This window comes from Carassius auratus, chromosome 35 (assembly GCF_003368295.1).
Source record: "Carassius auratus strain Wakin chromosome 35, ASM336829v1, whole genome shotgun sequence".
In the NCBI taxonomy this organism is placed as follows: domain Eukaryota; kingdom Metazoa; phylum Chordata; class Actinopteri; order Cypriniformes; family Cyprinidae; genus Carassius; species Carassius auratus.
In genome coordinates this window covers 14,323,792-14,347,200 of record NC_039277.1, presented here as the reverse complement: position 1 = coordinate 14,347,200, position 23,409 = coordinate 14,323,792, and the positions used below count along the sequence as shown (strand labels likewise).

At 37.4% G+C, this 23,409-nt stretch overlaps 1 pseudogene; it reads left to right on the top strand.

Annotated features, from left to right (window-relative positions):
• The first annotated feature begins 8,937 nt into the window (after positions 1–8,937).
• Positions 8,938–9,935, top strand: LOC113054831 (trace amine-associated receptor 13c-like; annotated as a pseudogene).
• The last annotated feature ends 13,474 nt before the right edge of the window (positions 9,936–23,409 follow it).

Sequence of the window (23,409 nt, the reverse complement as noted above, 5' to 3'; positions counted from 1 at the left end):
CTTTCTCTTTGTCGGGGTCTTCTTTGTGGATGTAACCATCTCCATAGTTTGCACTGTGCGTCTGTTTACCTCTAAATGTTACGGATTTTCCCCATTTCTCTGTCTTTATCCCCATCAAGTGTTACTATCGATATAGCCTCTGATATCTTACGGTCCAACTCGTCTGACGCCAGTCCAATACATTCTTCCTCGTCGTCATCTTCGCTCAGTTGTAGATTAGGGATATTATACAGTCCTCAGAATCAGTGAGCGCTTGTTCATAAGCATCCGGATTGTCGAAGAGGTACTTCAAAACATTTTCGGTGTAACGGCCACGGTTCAGCTCGCCTGCAATCATCTTTGCGGCGTACATCTTCATTGAATTTTGATATCTGCTAGAGCCGGCCAGAGCGCTGCATATTAAGTACACACTGGTTTCCGTGACGGGTCACATATTAGAACACACCTGGGAACAAATTAACTAATTTATGACACACAGCTGGATACAAATACTTCAGTAAGACAGACATCGGAAGGACCAAATAAGGAAAACAGTAACATACATGTTGTAATGACAATTGAAAATGTATTTTATCTGAGCTGGATGAGGAAACCAAGGATGAAGGAGGGCTGGACAAGACCAGCGGAGACGCAGAGGGAGGAGAGGGGGCAGTTAAATTTCCAGTTCCGATTCCCAGTCAGTCAGATCCCCCATCTGCAGCTGTCTCCCTTGCAGTGGGCACTGTAGATGGCTCTCACACCTGCTCTGATGGGTTGGGCTCCATAGTACATTCAACGGAATGAAAAAACTGACCAACAAAACACAGGGGACACACGCAACTTACTTTTGTTCAGTCGGTTCTTCTGTCTCACTGCACTGCCAGAAGGATCACAGAGCCGAGGAATAATCGAGAGTGTTTATTAACCCAACACAGGGGTAAAGCCAACAATAAAAATAGGAAGACACACATAATTAACTGGTAGACCCAACAAAACTGAACTGAAAGGACTAGGGTTTTTAAAAGCAGGATAATGACGAAAACACAGGTGTATAGAATGACTAAATTAACTGGGACATGGAACACATCACCTTTATTTTTTAATCAATCACCTTTATTTATATAGTGCTTTAAACAAAATACATTGCGCCAAAGCACTGAACAACATTCATTTGGAAGACAGTGTCTCAATAATGCAAAATGATAGTTAAAGGCAGTTCATCATTGAATTCATTGATGTCATCTCTGTTCAGTTGAAATAGTGTCTGTTTTAATTTGCAATCAAGTCAACGATATCGCTGTAGATGAAGTGACCCCAACTAAGCAAGCCAGAGGCGACAGCGGCAAGGAACCGAAACTCCATCGGTGACAGAATGGAGAAAAAAAACCTTGGGAGAAACCAGGCTCAGTTGGGGGGCCAGTTCTCCTCTGACCAGACGAAACCAGTAGTTCAATTCCAGGCTGCAGCAAAGTCAGATTGTGCAGAAGAATCATCTGTTTCCTGTGGTCTTGTCCTGGTGCTCCTCTGAGACAAGGTCTTTACAGGGGATCTGTATCTGGGGCTCTAGTTGTCCTGGTCTCCGCTGTCTTTCAGGGCAGTAGAGGTCCTTTCTAGGTGCTGATCCACGATCTGGTCTGGATACGTACTGGATCCGGGTGACTGCAGTGACCCTCTGATCTGGACACAGACTGGATCTGGTGGCCACGGTGACCTCGGAACAAGAGAGAAACAGACAAATATTAGCGTAGATGCCATTCTTCTAATGATGTAGAAAGTACGGTGTTATGTGAAGTGTTCCGGTTCCAGTTTACCTAATTAATGCAGCCTAAAAATCCTTTAACGGATTTGGATATTAAAAGCATATTAGTATGTTATGTGTATGCCAGGTTAAAGAGATGGGTCTTTAATCTAGATTTAAACTGCAAGAGTGTGTCTGCCTCCCGAACAATGTTAGGTAGGTTATTCCAGAGTTTAGGCGCCAAATAGGAAAAGGATCTGCCGCCCGCAGTTGATTTTGATATTCTAGGTATTATCAAATTGCCTGAGTTTTGAGAACGTAGCGGACGTAGAGGAGTATAATGTAAAAGGAGCTCATTCAAATACTGAGGTGCTAAACCATTTAGGGCTTTATAAGTAATAAGCAATATTTTAAAATCTATACGATGTTTGATAGGGAGCCAGTGCAGTGTGGACAGGACCGGGCTAATATGGTCATACTTCCTGGTTCTAGTAAGAACTCTTGCTGCTGCATTTTGGACTAGCTGTAGTTTGTTTACCAAGCGTGCAGAACAACCACCCAATAAAGCATTACAGTAGTCTAACCTTGAAGTCATAAATGCATGGATTAACATTTCTGCATTTGACATTGAGAGCATAGGCCGTAATTTAGATATATTTTTGAGATGGAAAAATGCAGTTTTACAAATGCTAGAAACGTGGCTTTCTAAGGAAAGATTGCGATCAAGTAGCACACCTAGGTTCCTAACTGATGACGAAGAATTGACAGAGCAACCATCAAGTCTTAGACAGTGTTCTAGGTTATTACAAGTAGAGTTTTTAGGCCCTATGATTAACACCTCTGTTTTTTCTGAATTTAGCAGTAAGAAATTACTCGTCATCCAATTTTTTATATCGACTATGCATTCCATTAGTTTTTCAAATTGGTGTGTTTCACCGGGCTGCGAGGAAATATAGAGCTGCGTATCATCAGCATAACAGTGAAAGCTAACACCATGTTTCCTGATGATATCTCCCAAGGGTAACATATAAAGCGTGAAGAGTAGCGGCCCTAGAACTGAGCCTTGAGGTACTCCATACTGCACTTGTGATCGATATGATACATCTTCATTCACTGCTACGAACTGATGGCGGTCATATAAGTACGATTTAAACCATGCTAATGCACTTCCACTGATGCCAACAAAGTGTTCAAGTCTATGCAAAAGAATGTTGTGGTCAATTGTGTCAAACGCAGCACTAAGATCCAATAAAACTAATAGAGAGATACACCCATGATCAGATGATAAGAGCAGATCATTTGTAACTCTGAGGAGAGCAGTTTCAGTACTATGATACGGTCTAAATCCTGACTGGAAATCCTCACATATACCATTTTTCTCTAAGAAGGAATATAATTGTGAGGATACCACCTTTTCTAGTATCTTGGACAGAAAAGGGAGATTCGAGATTGGTCTATAATTAACTAGTTTTCTGGGGTCAAGTTGTGGCTTTTTTATGAGAGGCTTAATAACAGCCAGTTTGAAGGTTTTGGGGACATGTCCTAATAACAATGAGGAATTAATAATAGTCAGAAGAGGACCTATGACTTCTGGAAGCACCTCTTTTAAGAGCTTAGATGGTATAGGGTCTAACATACATGTTGTAAGTTTAGATGATTTAACAAGTTTATACAATTCTTCCTCTCCTATAGTAGAGAATGAGTGGAACTGTTCCTCAGGGGGTCTATAGTGCACTGTCTGATGCGAAACTGTAGCTGACGGCTGAATGGTTGCAATTTTATCTCTAATAGTATCGATTTTAGAAGTAAAGTAGTTCATAAAGTCATTACTGCTGTGGTGTTGGGAAATGTCAACACTTGTTGAGGCTTTATTTTTCGTTAATTTAGCCACTGTATTGAATAAATACCTGGGGTTATGTTTGTTTTCTTCTAAAAGAGAAGAAAAGTAATCAGATCTAGCAGTTTTTAATGCTTTTCGGTAGGATATGCTACTTTCCCGCCAAGCAATACGAAATACCTCTAGTTTTGTTTTCCTCCAGCTGCGCTCCATTTTTCGGGCTGCTCTCTTTAGGGTGCGAGTATGCTCATTATACCATGGTGTCAAACTGTTTTCCTTAACCTTTCTTAAGCGTAAAGGAGCAACTGTATTTAAAGTGCTAGAAAAGAGAGAGTCCATAGTTTCTGTTACATCATCAAGTTGTTCTGAGGTTTTGGATATGCTAAGGAAATCGGATACATCAGGAAGATAACTTAAAAAGCTGTCTTTTGTGGTAGAAGTGATGGTTCTTCGATACTTGTAACAAGAAGTAGAATTTACAATTTTGGCTATATGAAGTTTACACAGAACTAAATAATGATCTGAGATATCATCACTTGGCTGAATAATTTCAACACTATCAACATCAATTCCATGTGACAGTATTAAATCTAGAGTATGATTTCGACAATGAGTAGGTCCTGAAACGTGTTGTCTAACACCAATAGAGTTCAGAATGTCTATAAATGCTGATCCAAGTACATCTTTTTCATTATCGACATGGATATTAAAATCACCAACTATTAAGACTTTATCTGCAGCCAGAACTAACTCGGATGTAAAATCACCAAACTCTTTAATAAAGTCTGTATGGTGCCCTGGTGGCCTGTATACAGTAGCCAGTACAAACATAACAGGGGATTTATCATTAACATTGGTTTCTCTGGATAATGTTATATGAAGCACCATTACTTCAAACGAGTTATACTTGAAGCCTGCCCTCTGAGAAATCCTGAAAACGTTATTATAAATTGAAGCAACACCTCCCCCTTTGCCTTTTAGACGCGGCTCGTGTTTATAACAATAATCTTGGGGGGTGGACTCATTTAAAATAATGTAATCATCAGGTTTTAGCCAGGTTTCTGTCAAGCAGAGCACATCTATATTATGATCAGTTATCATATTATTTACAAAAAGTGTTTTCGTAGAAATGGATCTGATATTCAATAAGCCAATCTTTATCATTTGTTTATCCATATTGCATTTGTTTTTTATTTGTTGAACCTCAATTAAATTGTTAACCTTAACTTGGTTTGGACGTTTTTTGTATTTTCTAGTTCGTGGAACAGACACAGTCTCTATAGTGTGATATCTAGGTGAAAGAGTCTCTATGTGCTGAGAATTAACTGACCTCTGTGACGGGAGGCAGCTAGCAGACGGTCGGTTTAGCCAGTCTGTCTGCTTCCTGACCTGGGCCCCAGTTAGTCAAGTATAAACACTAAGACTATTTGCCATATTTCTAGACAGAAGAGTGGCGCCACCCCAGGAGGGATGAAGACCATCTCTTTTAAACAGGTCTGGTCTGCCCCAAAAGCTCGTCCAATTGTCTATATAACCTATGTTATTCTGTGGTCACCACTTAGACATCCAGCCATTGAGTGATGACAATCTGCTATGCATCTCATCACCACGGTAAGCAGGCAGGGGACCAGAGCATATTACAGTGTCTGACATCGTGCTTGCAAGTTCACACACCTCTTTAAAGTTATTTTTAGTGATCTCCGACTGGCGAAGTCGAACATCATTAGCGCCGGCATGAATAACAATCTTACTGTATTTACGTTTAGCATTAGCCAGCACTTTTAAATTTGCCAAGATGTCAGGCGCTCTGGCTCCCGGTAAACATTTGACTATGGTGGCTGGTGTCTCTATATTCACGTTCCGTACAATAGAATCGCCAATAACTAGAGCACTTTCATCAGGTTTCTCAGTGGGTGCATCACTGAGTGGGGAGAACCTGTTTAATGTTTTGATCGGAACAGAAGAGCGGTGTTTTGACCCACGACTACGCTGCCTCACCGTCACCCAGTTGCCCTGCTGCAGGGGCTCTGCTGGAACCGGACAATGTACAGGAATCCCTGAGCTAGACGCATCCAAAGCCATATCTAGAGCCCTAACATTCTTACTGTCCTCAATTAAAGTTTGGATGCGTGTCTCTAATTCTGAAATCTTCTCTGTCAGCCTAACTGTTTCCCTGCATTTATCACATGTGAATCCCTCATCAGCGACAGAGATAGATAAACTGTACATGTGGCAAGAGGTGCAAATAACAATTGTAGGAGAAGCCATTACTCACCGTGCTTGATGAAATATTCTTACTGCGGTTGTTTGATGAACTTGTGGAAAACTGCAGCGTGAGAGAGGAGAGGAGAGGAGAAAAGAAAACGCTAATGACAAGCTAACGAGTGCTAACGCTTTGCAGGTGTGCTGCAGTCACGGAAGAGTGAACGATCAAAGTTAATCTGATAAGATTGATCGGTAATATCAGAAATATGGTGTGAATTAAGTTATATTTTACAATTAAAAAAACAAACAAACAGACAGTGATAGTAAGAAAGATTATAGAGAAAAAATATAAAATAAAAACAGCTACATGGAGCTATGAGCTTCTACATGGGGAAGAATATAGACACTGCAGTTAATATTGTGTTCCTGCAGCTCAATTGGTAGAGCATTGCGCTATCAAGCGCAAGGTTGAGGGTTTGATTCCCCAGGAACACATGATAGGTAAAAATGGATAGCCTGAATGCACTATAAGTCGCTTTGGATAAAAGTGTCTACTAAATGCAAATGCATAATAACTACTTATTTGAGAGCGTGCAAGAGAGATAAAGTATGTGCTTTTCATACATCATAAGACATAATTTTGTGTAAAACATGGAAATAATCTGTCATTTTACTCTATTATTTACTATGTTTATTTGCTTGGGCAGTGTTGTCGTGGGTTTTGGTTATTTTGCTGCTTTGGGCTGTAAGAACCTTTAAAATAACTGAAATCAGTTTTCGAAGTGATATTGATGTGGTTGAGACCTGCTTGGAACTTTGTTTGCCATGCATTTGCCTGAAAATAATTGCACACCTTAGAATGTTTGTCAGTCAGATTCAAGCATTCTATGGCATTCTTCCGTAGTAGAAATATATATATATATATATATATAGAGAGAGAGAGAGAGAGAGAGAGAGAGAAAGAGAAAGAGAGAGAGAGAGAGAGAGAGAGAAGGAATAAAAGCAGATAGAAAAAAACATTACAGTGAGTGCTAGTGATAGATTACATTATTTTAAATGAGCCCACCCCCCAAGATTACTGTTATAAACATAAGCTAAATCCAAAAGGTAAAGGGAGAGGTGTTGCTTCAATTTATAACAATGTTTTCAGGAAAGGGCAGGCTTCAAGTATAATGCATTTGCAGTAATGGTGCTTCATATAACATTATCCAGAGAAACAAATGTTAATATGATAAATCCCCTGTGATGTTTGTACTGGCTACTGCATACAGGCCACCAGGGCACCATAGACTTTATTAAAGAGTTTGTGTGACTTTGTTTATGTGATAATGTTTAAATTTTAGGTGATTTTAATATCCATGCTCACCATGAAAAAGATGCATTGAAATCAGCATTTATAGACATTTTGAACTCTATTGGGGTTTGACAACACATCCCTGGACCTACTCATTGTCAAAAAAATATACTCTAGATTTAATACTGTCACATCGAAATGATGTTGATGATGTTGAAATTAGGCAGCAAAGCGATGATATCTCAGATAATTATTTCGTTTTGTGCAAACACATATGGAATTTATTTGTTTATTCAAATATTCACCTTCAAGACATGCATACAGACACTCTTTCGCTCTTTCACTGAAAATCTCCCTCAACTCAGTAAAAAAATCAGTAGCCAGCAGGGATTCATGCCCAGTGGTATCTGTGGAATTTTGCACGCTTTCTTACTATATCTGCTTCACGTTTATTGCCATCCCTTTTAAGCCCAGTCTAGAATAAACACAGACCATTGCATGCGATGTGTTTCTGCCAACACCATCTAGTTTCAATTTAGGTCTCATGTCAAGGCCTTCCTAACAGTAAACCAAATGTGTGCATGCAGTTATTTCTTCTGGAATAAAAAAAAAAAAAAAAAAAAAACTTTTTCATTTATTTATTTAATCATTTATTTCTACATTTGGAAGAGCAGATCCTAACCAACCGACAAGCAACACATTATATAAGCAAAAATGCTTCCCTTATTTTATGGTGGCCACCGTTGTTTATGTTACTCGTCAGTCAGTCCAAAAGTGGTCCTCCATTCTGCTGCTTTTTTCCAGTCCCATCTGAGGTGCCAAAATGTAGTGTCGTCTGCCGCTGATCTGAAGAATCACTCTCACACAAAATTCCTTATTGTTATTCGGCTTCTCCTTTTATATAGTTTTTTTCTGTTTTTACAGGGTAAGGCATATTCTATACATTTCATAGAGTTTTCATTATACATATAATTTGATTCCTCCCTACAGAACAGGGGTCCCATAGACTTGTTATGGTAAAGAATAAGGCCCACTTGTACGTTTCCAGATGTTTTCATCTGAGGGTCTGTATTTTGCTATGCATGCTTTTTTTTCCTTTTTACACACAGGCCCAAATGATTATAATGGAACTATAGCCGCATATATAAATGGCTAGATTCACATTGATTATACATTATTAATTCATATTTTGATTGATAAAATACTTCAACACATACTCTTAAGTTATATTTTGCTTCAAGATACCTACTGTACCTGATTTCTGAGTATGGTTGTTCCAACCAGCTCTCTAGTAATGTTCTCAGAGAGTGACTGTTTCTGTTATGTCCAGTGTTGTTTTTCTGATTACCTGGATGTTTGTAGCAATCGTTAGATCACCTTCTTTATGTGTGACTCTTATCCACCAAAGACAGTTTGGAAAGATTTGTGACTTGCTTGCATACTCACCTTTCAATAATTACCTGTTTCCTCAGTTTCAAATTGGGTTCAACTCTGTCTTCAGAGTGATGTGTTGTAACACTTAACTGTATATTTGAGGGTTTTCTGTGGACAATTACATCTACATCACTAATCCTAACCAACACCTAAATTTAACAACTACCTTACTAACTATCAATAGGCAGTGAATTAGGAGCTTATTGAAGGGAAAGTCATAGTTAATGTTGAATAATTATTCCCTATTCTAAAGTGTTACCAAAAACATTATTATGACCTGTTGAACAGACTGCTGTGTGAATAAATTAATAAATACAACAAATAATTAAATGTCATTATGCAGAATCAGAGTGGGCGGTAGATGGGTTGGTCAGTTTGATCCAGACTCTGTATAAATGAAAGTACTGTAAGGAAAGCATAACAAACTCCTAAAAGGAGGAGGCTCACACATGGTCTATGAGACAGAGGATCATGAGATCCAGTACTGCTTTCCTGCCATCAACTCATCATGTATCAGGGGAAAACACTTCAGGCATGAATCCAATATCTTGTATATGTTTTTTTCATTGCTGTCAGCATGGACTGTGTTTCTGAACCTGCTGGTGATCATCTCCATCTCTCACTTCAAGAAGCTTCACACTCCAACCAACCTGATCATTCTCTCTCTGGCTGTGGCAGACATGCTTGTTGGATTTGTGATGCCCATAGAGGCCACGAGGCTGATTGAGATGTGCTGGTACTTTGGAGAAACTTTCTGTGGAGTGTTTTTGGTAATAACAGGGCTGCTCATTTCAGCATCTCTTTATAATTTTACTTTAATTGCTGTTGATCGTTATGTGGCTGTGTGTCACCCTTTACTGTACCAAAAAAAAATAACTACAACTAAAACTTTGATTATAATATGTATCTGCTGGGTGTGGTCTTCAGCATACAATATTTCTTTCATAACAGATAACGGATATTTTGATCCATCGAGCAGAACACATGGGTGTTATGGAGAGTGTCCCTTTATGGCTAACTCTGCCTGGAATATGACTGATCTGTTCTTGTCTTTCCTTTTTCCTTGTACTGTGATTATAATTTTATATCTGAAGATATTTTATGTTGTACATCAGCAAGTGAAGGTCATAAACGCCCTGATGAAGGGTGGCAAATGTGTAAATGAAGGTTCAATGAGAAGGAAATCTGAAGGCAAAGCTGCTCTGACATTAGGAATCATTGTCACAGTTTATCTGCTTTGTTGGATACCTTACTATATTTATTCCATATCAGCCGTTTCTTCAACAATTACAAATGTTTTATTATGGGTCTTGTATATTAACTCAGGTCTGAATCCTTTGGTCTATGCTTTATTTTACCCCTGGTTTAAAAAGACAGTTAAACTCATCTTAACTCTGAAAATATTTCAGCCAGCATCCTCTCTGGTCAATATTTTTACAGAACATTAATTAAACTGACAAAGCTATCATTCTGAGAACAATTTCATGAAGTCATGAAGGTAAATAATTATAATAATTATAATATACATTCCATGCATTTTAATATTATAGTATGTTTTGAATATCATTGCTACTTAAAATAACTATTGCAGGTTTTGTAAGAATTTAACCCCTTTGGTGTCAAAAAATCATCATTGGCCCTGGATTATTGTTGTTTCACTTTCACAGCATTTTAAACATCACCTTCTGGACAAACTGTGCAATCAGCAGGAAGATTAAACACTCTACCTTTGATATTTGAGTACTGATATTTTTTACTTTCACTATTTATTGGAGAGTGTGCATGTATTGTAACTTTTCAAGTACATAAGTTGAAGTAATAGTTATTGTTTCATATAAACTGATGTGAATAAATGAATACTTTAACTGCTAAACATGACCTAATGTAGGCCGATTTATATTATGATCCAAACAAAGGATAAAATTATATGATTAGTTTTCAAAGCTCACACTCTTTTCCTTTTATTTATTATTTAATATTTACATGCTACATTTTGATTAATTTAGTTGATTTATTAAAGGGGTCATAATATTTAGCTAAAAATAACATTATTTTGTGTATTTGGTGTAATGAAATGTGTTTTTGCTATTATGTTCAAAAAACATTATTTTCCACATAATGTACATTATTGTTGCTCCTCTATGCCCTGCCTTTCTGAAACTAGTTATTTTTTTAACAAAGCTCATGGTTCTGAAAAGCTATGTGTGTGCTGATCTATTCGGTTCATTGGAATTTGCCGAATACTTCAAGCATTTTATGGAAATGATATACCTCTTACCATACTGTGATGCTGCCTGTGTCCCTGCACAATGGCAGAAAAAAAAAATAAAAAAAAAAAAAATGTGTTGCATCCAGTGGGGACATATTTATTCAGTAATTAAACTCAAATGTGAAACTCATTTATTAAATAAATTCAGTGCACACAGACTGACTTATTTGAAGCCTTTGGTTCTTTTAATTGTGATGATCTTGTCTCACATTCAACAAAAACCCACCAATTCACTCAACAAATAAGAATACTTCATAAGACCAATAATAATAATATAAAGGGGGATTTGTTGGCCTTCTGGAAAGTATGTTAATTTACTGTACATATACTCAATACTTGGTAGGGGCTCCTTTTCCTTTAATTACTGCCTCAGTTCGGCATGGGATGGAGGTGATCAGTTTGTGGCACTGCTGATGTGGTATGGAAGCCCAGTTTCCGTTCGAAAGGGAACCCCATGCTGCATCCTCTAGAGAACACTATGGAAATGCTGTCAGCGTGACCGGTGTCTGAAGCATGAATGAAATGACAACAATGAACTTGACATTGGCAGGCGGAAGCCTATGAACACATCATCCTCTTTTTTGTCTTCAAGAGACCTTGTGTACGTAGTACATATGTGTTTGACTCACAAGAGAGAAGGATGTTGCATTCGCAGAGCTACTAGAGCAAAGGTCAGCGTTGTCATTTGATAAATATTTTTTTGACGCATTGGCAACATCATAGTAGCATGGAAATCCAGACCTAAATCTGAAAGATCTATATAGAATGACAATGAACGATTTAGTCTTGGGTTTTTATCTAAAAGAGGAACAGAAGAAATTTGCTGAAATTTGCTGTTTTGCTGACCGGATACGGCAAGAGTCAGTTAGCTCCAATGATCTATACAGAATGACATTGTACCCTAGAATGTTAGCGCCAATGACCTATCTATATAGAATGTCATTATATCATTTATTTTTTATTTTTACCTGTCTTGATTCCTAATACAAAACAAATGACGAATGTTAGGTTAAATATATATATATATATATATATATATATATATATATATATATATATATATATATATATATATATATATATATATATATTTTTATATATATATATTTATATATATATAATTATAATGTTAGTTTTATGCTAACATGCAATCAAGGTCTCCGGATACTATACAATAAACAAGTTAATTTAGGCTATTTAACATGCACTGTGACATTTTACCCTTTTTAAAGAGCCACACAGATGGGAAATCAAAAATTACCTGTATTACATTGTATGATGTAGCTGTCCATCAGTGTAAACAATGTGCAAAGTAATTAAACCAAAAAGTACACGATTTATAAAGTTATTGGCTTCTAAAGTAAGGAATCGACTCTGAATCGCTGAAACGAGAAATCTTTTGCCCATCCCTATGTACGTCACTAGAACACTTTGCATAATAATCTCCGCCTACCGTAATGGGAGAAACGGAACTCTGACCTGTCCCACCCCCCCACGCAGACGCTCTGGTTGGTGTGATAGCATCATGTCGAGGAGAAAGTGTGTTTTTAATTGTAAAGGCAAGTTTGTTTTATTTTCACTGCCAAAGAATGAAGATCAGAAGAACCAATGGCTAAAATTCATTTTTACCACAATACCAGAGCAGTACAACAAATCCTTGTTGTGTTCACATTATTTCACTGCTGACAGCTTTTCTAATCTCAGTGAGTACAAGGCGGGATTTTCAAAGCGTTTGGCCATAAAAGAGGGTTCATTACCAACTTTATTTAGACCAACGAGCATCTCCGAATCACAATGCAAAAGTATGATTATGAAGTTATGCGTTTGTTTTCTCCCGAGCGTCTTATCAGTATGTGTGCTGTTTGCAGCCTTTGTCTTTGCTGATATTTATTTACAAACACATCATTAAAATGAAGTGTAACAAGTGCTGCTAACAGATATTCTGTGATAAAGTAATCCATATGAAAACAATGTCCGTTTTTCACGTCTCCCTTCATTATATTTAATGTGACCACGCCCCCGCGCTGAACGCGCTATTCGGATTCAAACTGAAGCGTGCGGCTTGAATACGCACACACAGAAGAAAAAGCAGCGAGACTGTTCAAGTTTTTTATTTTACTGTTTGCTTCGTGATGAGAGGAATTAGACATAATTCACCCCAAAAAGATGCTGACGCATTATTTACCATGAAGTTGTGTGCATAACAACTGAAGGTCTATGAAATGTTAGTCAATAAAGCATTTTTTGTTTTTTTTAAACAAATGGCACTTAAAATATTATTTCAACCATATAGCCTATGCATAAATAAAATGCATACTTTCTAATGAATAGAACACTTTGAGAGTGTAGGTTGTATTACTTCAATATAATGAGCTCCAAGTTTAAGAATAACCTACACTAGTTTTTTTTTATTATTTTTAACTCTCCATTTAGCAGCATGAACTTACAATGAAATATGTCTTCCTTCAGGTAGACTGAATGTATTCCTGCCTTGCTAAAATGTTGGGTTCATGATCAATAAATTGTATTTGCCTCAAACTGATTTTGTAAAATCAAACCGTGGACGGTGAAGCTGGGTCAGTTAGCGTTCACTCGCTGTGAAGCAGGAGCAGCTTGGTCTTAAAGCCTTCCTCAAACGCCTATGTTCACAAATAACAATGATTTTTGTCAAAAAAATAAATAATAATAAATATATTATTAATTAATAATTTGTTATTATTATGGTTCTTGTAAAAAAAATAATATGGGCTGTGAGAAAATAATTAATAAAAAGAGTAGGGCTGCTGTGAGGTTTTTTTTATTTATTTTTTTTATTTATTTTTATTTTTTTGGTGGGTGGGGGTAGTTCTGTCTAGCTTGTGGGTGTTGAAAAATAAAGGTGTTAATCTCTTGCTCTTGCATATGGTCATTGTCGGTAACACAGAATGTTTACAGCGAATAAACACTTTAATTACAGTATCACACGCGTCGTTTTATCTGTTCGTTATACTGCTTTTTGTAATGTTTTAAATAAATTATTGTAACTAACGTACATTTATCTGCCTGTTACACTTTGTATATTGTAAAAATGGTTATGTTTAATATTATAGGGTGGAGTAGGGAGATTATAATGATATTTTTAATACAATAGTATATTAACTAAGATAATAGTCTCTGTCAATAAATCTATAATGTGTTTTTATTTTTGTGAAGTGGCTAAAAATTTGTGTATAAGGAGAGTATCTATATAATAGTACAATATATTTGCATAAAAATATTTATAATTGAAATATAATATAAGGGATTTGTATATACTGTAACTGAAAGGTATACCAGAACCTTTGCATATGGCAACTGCAGTTTGCACATAATTTAATTCAATTAAAGTTTATTTGTATAGCGCTTTTTACAAAGTAAATCGTTACAAAGCAACTTTACAGAAAATTATGTTTCTACAATATTTAGTAGTAGCTAGTAGTTTGTGCACATTTGACAGGATTTTAGAAAAAATAAGAATAATAATAATAATACAAGACATAGTCAGCTAGACGATGAACTATCAATATTATTAATTAAGTTATTATATGATTCAGTCACACATTTAGCAATAATTGTTAGTTCTGTTTGTTGATTCAAGGTTAGCATCATCTGGGGTCCTCTGAGGTTCAGCATCATCTCTTCTCAGGTGTTCTGGATCCAGACTGGAGCTTGTTTAAATCCTAGTTACCACGGGATTATAATTTTATAAACATAGAAACAAAATACAGACATCATTAGCATAGCTGCTGATCCAACAAAGTAAAATTAGTTTAACCCAAGCTAATGAATAAAAATGCACCTTTGAACAGATGCAACTACACTCACAATTAAAAAGATACATTATTCGAATGCTTGGCGAAAGAGATGTGTTTTTAATCTAGATTTAAACAGAGAGAGTGTGTCTGAACCCCGAACATTATCAGGAAGGCTATTCCAGAGTTTGTAATTGATGCGGAACTTAATAGGTAGCCAGTGCAGAGACTGTAAAATTGGGGTAATATGATCATATTTTCTTGACCTCGTAAGGACTCTAGCTGCTGCATTTTGGACTACCTGTAGCTTGTTTATTGACGAAGCAGGACAACCACCTAGAAGTGCATTACAATAGTCCAGAGATGGGGACTCGAGTTTGAGACTCGGACTCGAGTGCGACTTAAGTCGCACAAACAGTGACTTCAGACTCGACTTGAGACTCGTCCTCGAAAGACTTCAGACTCGACTCGGACTCGAGCTCCGGGACTCGTGAACAATGTTAATTTTTAGTAAACGTCAGATGAGCTCGCTGTTAGAGTTGTGACGTTCGCGAACGAACCGATTCTTTTGAACGGCTCATAAACATGAACGGTGGGAGCCGAGTCACGGCTGGAGGGGAGCCGTTCTTTCTGTCGTTCTTTTTTCCTATGCGGTTTTCAGAGCGCGTGTTTCACACAGATGCACACAAATGAGCTCCTCCGCGAGACAGAACAGTTATAGGGGGAGGGGCGCACCCAGCGCAGGCCAACCCTTTATAGCGTGATGATATTAGTTATTAGTTGTGCACGCATCCTTCACGTGAGTACTCCAGTGGAAAAAAAACCTGCGTGCCTCTGTCATTGGGTAGGAGCGGAGCCATGACGTTTTGCACAGATATTCATTGCAGCCCACTTTGTTATTGTTCATTGACTTGAAGGGGCTGATGTCCTATTTGCAAAGTTTACAGTAGTAATAGTATGTAGACATTTCCATTTTATTTATTCTAATTTTATCTACTTTAAATATTTTTGGTTCTCTATCAAAATGTTCTTGTGTGATAACAATGTTCTTGTGTGGAAGTGTTTGTAGTAAAAGCTATTTTGCACACAAATTCATTGCAGCCGGCTTTGTTTTTGATGTTTATTTGTGAGTAGGTATTGTATGAATAACATAAGTCAGCGTAGCTTTGTTCATTCTTAAGCCAGACAAGAGGTGTGCAGCTATACAGCCAGGACAGACAGAAGGCCATTACTGAATCCATAAATGCAAAATACAGATATTAACTTAAAAGTAAAGCATTCTTGGTGTTTTTGTCATGTTGCAATAGCCTGTTTACACTGATTATTTACCAAAATCAAAGTTGATATTGTATGCTAATAGATAGAGTTGTCATATTAACATATTACATGCTTTGAATTCCTTATATATAGCTATGCAGTGTTCTAAGCAGCTTGGATGGGTCGCTGTACGTGATGCAACATTTATTATAACCAGAGACTTAATATAATAAAGAGACTTGAGACTTGACTTGGACTCTAGCTCAGAGACTTGAGACTTGACTTGGACTCTAGCTCAGAGACTTGAGACTTGACTTGGACTCTAGCTCACAGACTTGTGAGCATCTCTGCAATAGTCCAGTCTAGAGGTCATGAATGCATGAACTAGCTTTTCTGCATCAGAAACAGATAACATGTTTCGTAGCTTGGCAATGTTTCTAAGATGGAAGAATGCAGTTTTTGTAACATTGGAAATATGATTTTCAAAAGACAAATTGCTGTCTAATATAACACCCAGATTTCTGACTGTAGAGGAAGTAACAGTACATCCGTCTAGTTGCAGATTGTAATCTACAAGATTCTGTGTAGTGTTTTTTGGTCCAATAATTAGTATCTCTGTCTTATCCGAATTTAATTGGAGAAAATTGTGTGTCATCCAATCTTTTACATTTTTAACACACTCTGTTAGCTTAGATAATTGGGAAGTTTCATCTGGTCTCGTTGAGATATATAGCTGAGTATCATCAGCATAACAGTGGAAGCTAATCTATGAGTATGTCATGATCTATGGTGTCGAACGCAGCACTAAGATCAAGTAAGACTAGAAATGAGATGCAGCCTTGGTCTGAGCAGGTCATTTGTAATTTTAACAAGTGCAGTTTCTGTGCTATGGTGGGGCCTAAAACCTGACTGAAATTCTTCATACAGATCATTTTTATGCAGGAAGGTGCTCAATTGAGCAGACACAAATTTCTAAAATTTTAGACATAAATGGAAGATTTGAAATAGGCCTATAATTTGCCAGTACACTAGGATCTAGTTTTGGTTTCTTAATAAGAGGCTTGATAACCGCCAGCTTGAATGGTTTTGGGACGTGTCCTAAAGATAACGACGAGTTTATGATATTGAGAAGCGGTTCTTCGGCTACAGGTAACCGCTCTTTCAGTAATTTAGAGGGTACAGGATCTAATAAACATGTTGTTGGTTTAGATACAGTGATAAGTTTATTTAGCTCTTCCTGTCCTATGGTTGTAAAGCACTGCAGTTTATCTTTGGGTGCGATGGATGAAACTGAAGTGTTAGATGTTGTAGAATCTACATTCGCTATTGTATTTCTAATGTTATCTATTTTATCAGTGAAGAAATTCATAAAGTCATTACTATTTAACGTTGGTGGAATATTTGAATCAGGTGGCATCTGGTAATTTGTTAACTTAGCCACTGTGCTAAATAAAAACCTTGGATTGTTTTGGTTATTTTCAATGAGTTTGTGTATATGCTCTGCCCTAGCAGTTTTTAGAGCCTGTCTATAGCTGGACATACTGTTTTTCCATGCAATTCTAAAAACTTCTAAGTTAGTTTTTCTCCATTTGCGTTCAAGACTACGAGTTAATTTCTTGAGAGAGTGAGTATTACTGTTATACCATGGTACAGTACGTTTTTCTCTAACTTTTTTCAATTTGATTGGGGCAACAGCTTCTAATGTATTAGAGAAAATAGTGCCCATGTTGTCAGTAATTTCGTCTAATTCGTGTGTATTTTTGGGTACAATTAGCAGTTGAGATAGATCAGGCAGGTTATTTGCGAATCTTTCTTTGGTGGCTGGGACAATAGTTCTGCCCAGACGGTAACGCTGAGACATATAGTTAATATCAGTTATACGCAGCATGCACGATACAAGGAAATGGTCTGTAATATCATCACTTTGAGGTACAATATCTATAGCAGTAAGATCGATTCCATGCGATATAATTAAATCTAGTGTATGATTAAAACGATGAGTGGGCCCGGTGACATTTTGCTTGACTCCAAAGGAGTTTATTAGGTCAGTAAACGCAAGTCCTAATGTATCATTTGCATTATCAACGTGAATATTAAAATCTCCCATGATTAGCGTCTTATCAACTGTAACTAGAAGGTCTGAGAGGAAATCTGCAAATTCTTTTAGGAATTCTGTATACGGCCCTGGTGGTCTATACACAGTAGCCAGAGCAAGAGATACATTAGATTTCTTTTGCATGACTGACAGAGTAACATTTAGCAGAAGTATTTCAAAAGAGTTAAACCTGTATCCTGTTTTCTGGGTAACATTGAGAATATCACTATATATTGTTGCAACACCCCCGCCACGACCAGTCTGACGGGACTCATGCTTATAACAGTAGTTTGGTGGAGTAGACGCATTTAGACCAAAATAATCATTTGGTTTTAGCCAGGTTTCAGTCAAACAGAGTAAATCAAAACTATTATCTGTGATCATTTCATTTACAATAACTGCTTTTGGTGCGAGTGATCTAATATTTATGAGCCCAAACTTTAAAAATTGTTTTTGTTCATTTACTTTACATTTTTCTGGTTTAATTACGATAAGATTTTTTCTAGATCCTACATTATATTTATATTTATATTTTGACCTCACTATTCGGGGAACAGACACAGTCTTAATAGGTTTTACAGCGCAAGTACCTTTAGCATTTAAGCGGTTGGAACAAAACTCATCATAATGGTTATTTGAGAATTGTCTTACTAGTCACATGGAGCGAAGTGTCCTGGAGATGTTGTCAGAGAGAATTTCCGCTCCAATTCTGCTGGGGTGTAATCCATCAGCGCGAAACAGTCTAGGACGCTCTCAGAAAAGATTCCAGTTATTAACAAATAGCAGTTTCTGTTCTTTACACCATGACAACAACCATTCATTTAAAGCAAAAAGTCTACTGAACCTTTCGTGTCCTCGTCGATACGTGGGCAGTGGTCCTGACACGACGATCGTCGCCGCGGGCGTCTCTTCAGCGTCTCCGTCTGCCGCAGCGTGGTGTCGTTAACCCCGGCGTGAAGCACGACCGCTCTGGGGCTCTCGCCGTCCTTCAGGATGGCGGGTATCTGCGCAGAAACATCGAGAACACAAGCACCAGGCAAACAATGAGTGTGCACTTTACCTTCGGCTAACGTAGCACTTACGTGTCGGACGATGGATTCTCCGATGATCACAGCGTCGCATCCTGTCTCGCGGAGGGGAGCGAAGCGGTTCTGGATGGAGATCTCGAAGGCAGGAGGGGGAGAAGTCGTCGCCCGGGACCCAGCTCGCGTCCTCCGCTGTGGATGCACCCAGGGTCCGTGGTGTCCCGGCGTCGCAGTGAAGGACATCTGGGAAGATCGCGTCCTGGGTGCACCGGGCCTGCGCAGAGAAACACACGAGGTAGACGTGGTGGGACTGTTAACAGCACGATGTATACTTACCCCGGACTTGTGAGCGTCAGCCCGGGATGATTCCAGCGTGGCTCTCCGCTCTCTCAGCTGGGCCTGCCTATGTTCCAGGTCGCGAATCTGCTTCCCCACGGCCTCAAGTTCGAGCTGCACAGAGTGGAGACATTCATCCGCCATTAAAGCAAGTAACAGTGAGTACAGCAGTGGTAATGTGTGAGAATAGAGTATTAGCAATGTAAGCGCAGTTAGCAGCAACCACGCTTGCTGATGATAACTGGCTAAAAGCTAATAGCGGACCCGGGAGATCAAAATAAAACTAGTGATAGCGAGGCGCTCTGATTGTTTTTGTTGTAGAATACAATATAGGATATATTCACGCGTTATATAAACGGAAACGATGATGTATAAAATTGATTTTTAAGTTAAAAATAGTCAATGAAAAGAATATAGTGACGGAGCTCAAACGCAGTACAGCCGTCCTAATTTATAAAGATCTGCAAATGATATGTAACACATTTAGAAGTGATGAATAGTTTACACTTTAGATTAGGGGATGCAGAAAGTATAATAAATGACTTGTTGTGTTTGTGTATGTGTTTTTTCTTGTGGTTCTCTCTCTCTCTCTCTTTCTTTTGGTGGCGCTTGTTAGAGCGAGTACAGGTGCATGGCATTACGATGATGTCAGAAGTGGCATGACGGCTTTGATTTAAGCGTGTTTGGATGCTTCCTCCACGAGCTCTCCTCTCTCCCGGCTTTGTGGTGTACTTTAAGTTTTCTTCTAAGCCTTGCTGAACCACCTACGCTATTCGAATCCTTGTTTGTGTTCATAATGTGAAAATTGTTGAATCACCTGTGTAACAAAAAGGAGATGTATGTAGGGAGGTGGGTGACTTTTTGTGTTTTTTGACATTAGCAGGGAGGTAAGACTATGTTGTTTATTTTGCACTTTACTTTGAGAAGGAAAGAGGTGTAATGCGGTAGATAGTTTGAGTTTGGTTTATTATTTTGGCTTTTCCCCCTCCGGAGGTAATTAGCTTATTATTTGGTTTGTCTCCTAAGTTTATGTAATCAATAAATCCTTTTCTTATTATACTTCTTGGTTTCGATGGCTTATTATATCATTTAATTAATGAAGCAGGAGATGAGTCTCCGGGCATCTTATTAGGGCGGGGTTAAGGTGCTCTATGATTGAAATAAATCCCTGTGTGTTTAGTTGAATTGTGCGGGTCGAAAATTGGCTGTGGTGGTGCAGCTTTTGTCAGACCTCGTAACACTTGTATACATATACAAATAATTTGTAACAGGTAAGAAAGGTCTAAGAGTGATATGTAACACATTTAGAAGTAATGAATAGTTTACACTTTAGATTAGGGGATGCAGAAAGTATTATAAATGACTTGTGTACATATACAAATAATTTGTAACAGTAAGAAAGGTCTACTAGTGATGTGTAACACATTTAGAAGAGTTGAATCGTTTACACTTTAAATTAGGGGATGCAGAAAGCTTTGTAAATGATTTGTTCATGCATCTACACATCATCTATAACAGGTGTTGAAAACTTTATAGTGTGTACTAAGTACTGACTGGTGAGGATATAGACAGTTGTCTTCTCTGACACACATGGAGTCTTTAACTCTGTGCACCTGATGTGAGCTTCGGTGGAAGGTAAAAACCAGTTAAGAGGTTCACTTCATCACTAGATCCCACACACTCAACACAGAACACAAGTCTGTGCTGATGAGTGAAAGGATTTAACACAAGCCACTGGAATCACCTGACTAAGGCATTTATAAATGTTTATCCACTTCAAAACAAATGAGTTACTCTTCTTAAAAATAGTGCTTTAACATACCTGAATGTTTGTGCATTTTGAACACAGACCAGCTAACAAATTCGCCAATAAATCATATACTGATCATTTGATTAGGTCATCATTAACTAATAATTTAAAAATGAATTATAACAGAACGTTATCATAAAGTGTTTCCAATTTTCTATCAGTTGAAACAGCTCAGAATTAAATTTTAGTCTGGGGATAGTCCAAAGCCTTGTCTGTGAAACCAGGGGTACAAGTAACCCATTTTGGTAATATTTTACAATAAGATCTCATTTGTTGTACGTGGAGATAATTTTTTTTTTTTTTTTGTATTACGTGTATGTCTGTTTGTGTGTTAGTAATCCTATATGTTATGGCAACCAAATGACACATTTGGACATTTTTAGGTCCCCGGTGAGCAAACAGGTTTACACATCTTACAGAATGGTGTTTTCTGTCATGGTGAAATCAGCATTTTTCTCCAGACTCTTTCTAATAAGTGAGTTGAAGTGTTGTAACTGTATAGTGTTGGGTTTTTCATGTGCATCAGCAAAAAGCATTTTTGTGTATTTGTTTTAGAGATTTTTTTTTTTTAACAAATTGTTGAGGGTTTCCATTTTGTGTTTTTGCCTTGATTGTAGCTAGGTTATTAAGAGGTTATTATTTTTTTTTTTAATATACTCAATTTCAACTTCATTGTTAGAGATATATTACATTGAAGTATATTTTAGTTCACATTAATTGCTTATCAGAAGTGCATATTTAACATATTTCAAATCACATGTAAAATATACTAAAGTCCCATTTAAGTGGTTCAAAAATATCACTCAAAAGTTAAACTAATTGCAATTAATGTAAGTTTAAATTGTAATATATTGAAATTAACTACAAATAATATGCATTGATGTTGTCAAAAACATTAGATTTAATTCAAACTTAGGTATATTGTTAACTGACATTAAATTACATTTTAGTTCACATTAATTGTTTGTCAGTACATTAGTAGTACACTTTAAACATATTGCGCTAATCTTCATTTACAAACATGTCATTAAAATGAACTGTAACTCAGTGAATACTCAATGAAGAGACATGAGAGATCTATCTGTAGGAAGACTGACATGTCTTCTTTGAAACTAAACATATCACATAAGTGCTGCCGAAAAAACAAATACTCTGTGATAAAGTAATTCATATGAAAATGTGTTTTTCACGTCTCCCTTCATTATCTTCTAATGCGACGACGCCCCACGCTGAACGCACTGTCCAGATTCTAATGTTTCACTGAAGTGCGTGCTTGAATATGCCCACAAAACAGAAGACAACGCAGCCAGACTGTTCTTCAAGTTATTTTTATTTTACTGTTTGCTTCGCAATGAGAGGAATAGGATATAATTCACCCCAAAAAGATGTGTGGTTGAGGATTTGACATTAGGATTTCCTCAAAAAAAAAAGAATGAAGCACTTTATTCAGCAGAGATCATAAACATGAGTAAGTCTCTTTTTATATATAGTATATAAATCTAATCGGTTCAATTTGTTTGTCCCCTCAGCTGTAAAACTTTTAAATTCTAGGTAAAAAAAAAATTAATGTTTGTGTGTGTGACATTGTTTTATGTGTATGCTAGTTTGCTGCAAACAAATTGCCTTCGGGAAATGAATAAAGATGAACTGAACTGATGTCACCAACTGGAACTGATGGAGTGCGTACTAAAACACTGTTAAAATTTTAAAGATCTGGCATGGCCCATTGCTTCTTGTTTGTAACTTGCTTGCATACTCACCTCTCAATATTTAACCATTTCCTCAATTTCATATTGGGTTCACCTCTGTCTTCTGAATGATGTATTGTAACACTAAACTGTATATTTGAGGATTTTCTGTGCACAATGACAAGTTACAGACTCTCATATGAAGTGTGGGAATTGTGTATTGAAAGGTTCTATGTGGAGGAACTGTCTACTGTATCTAAATACATGATACAGTCACAGCTGTGATATGTATATCAATATGTAGCGTACCCATTACACCCCTGGCTTATGTATTAAAAGATTAATACATTTTACTTCCCTAACTTCATAACACAAAACATAACCCAAACAAGATAGCCAAAACAAATCTGCAGGACACCCCTTTGCCCCACGTTCTCAGTACATAATGCTGAAAATGAATGAACGTGATCAATAGATTTTACACTACACTTGATAGTAACAAATTTGATCATCGGCCGGAGAAGGGATCCAGGAGCTCTCAACCCAACCGCGACCGAACCAACAATGAGCTCCCTGTTGAATGTCGGCAGGGTCCTTTTAAAGCCCACGCCTCGTCTCCACCACCAATGGTGATCGTACATCACATCAGCGGGATCCTATCAGATACCAGAG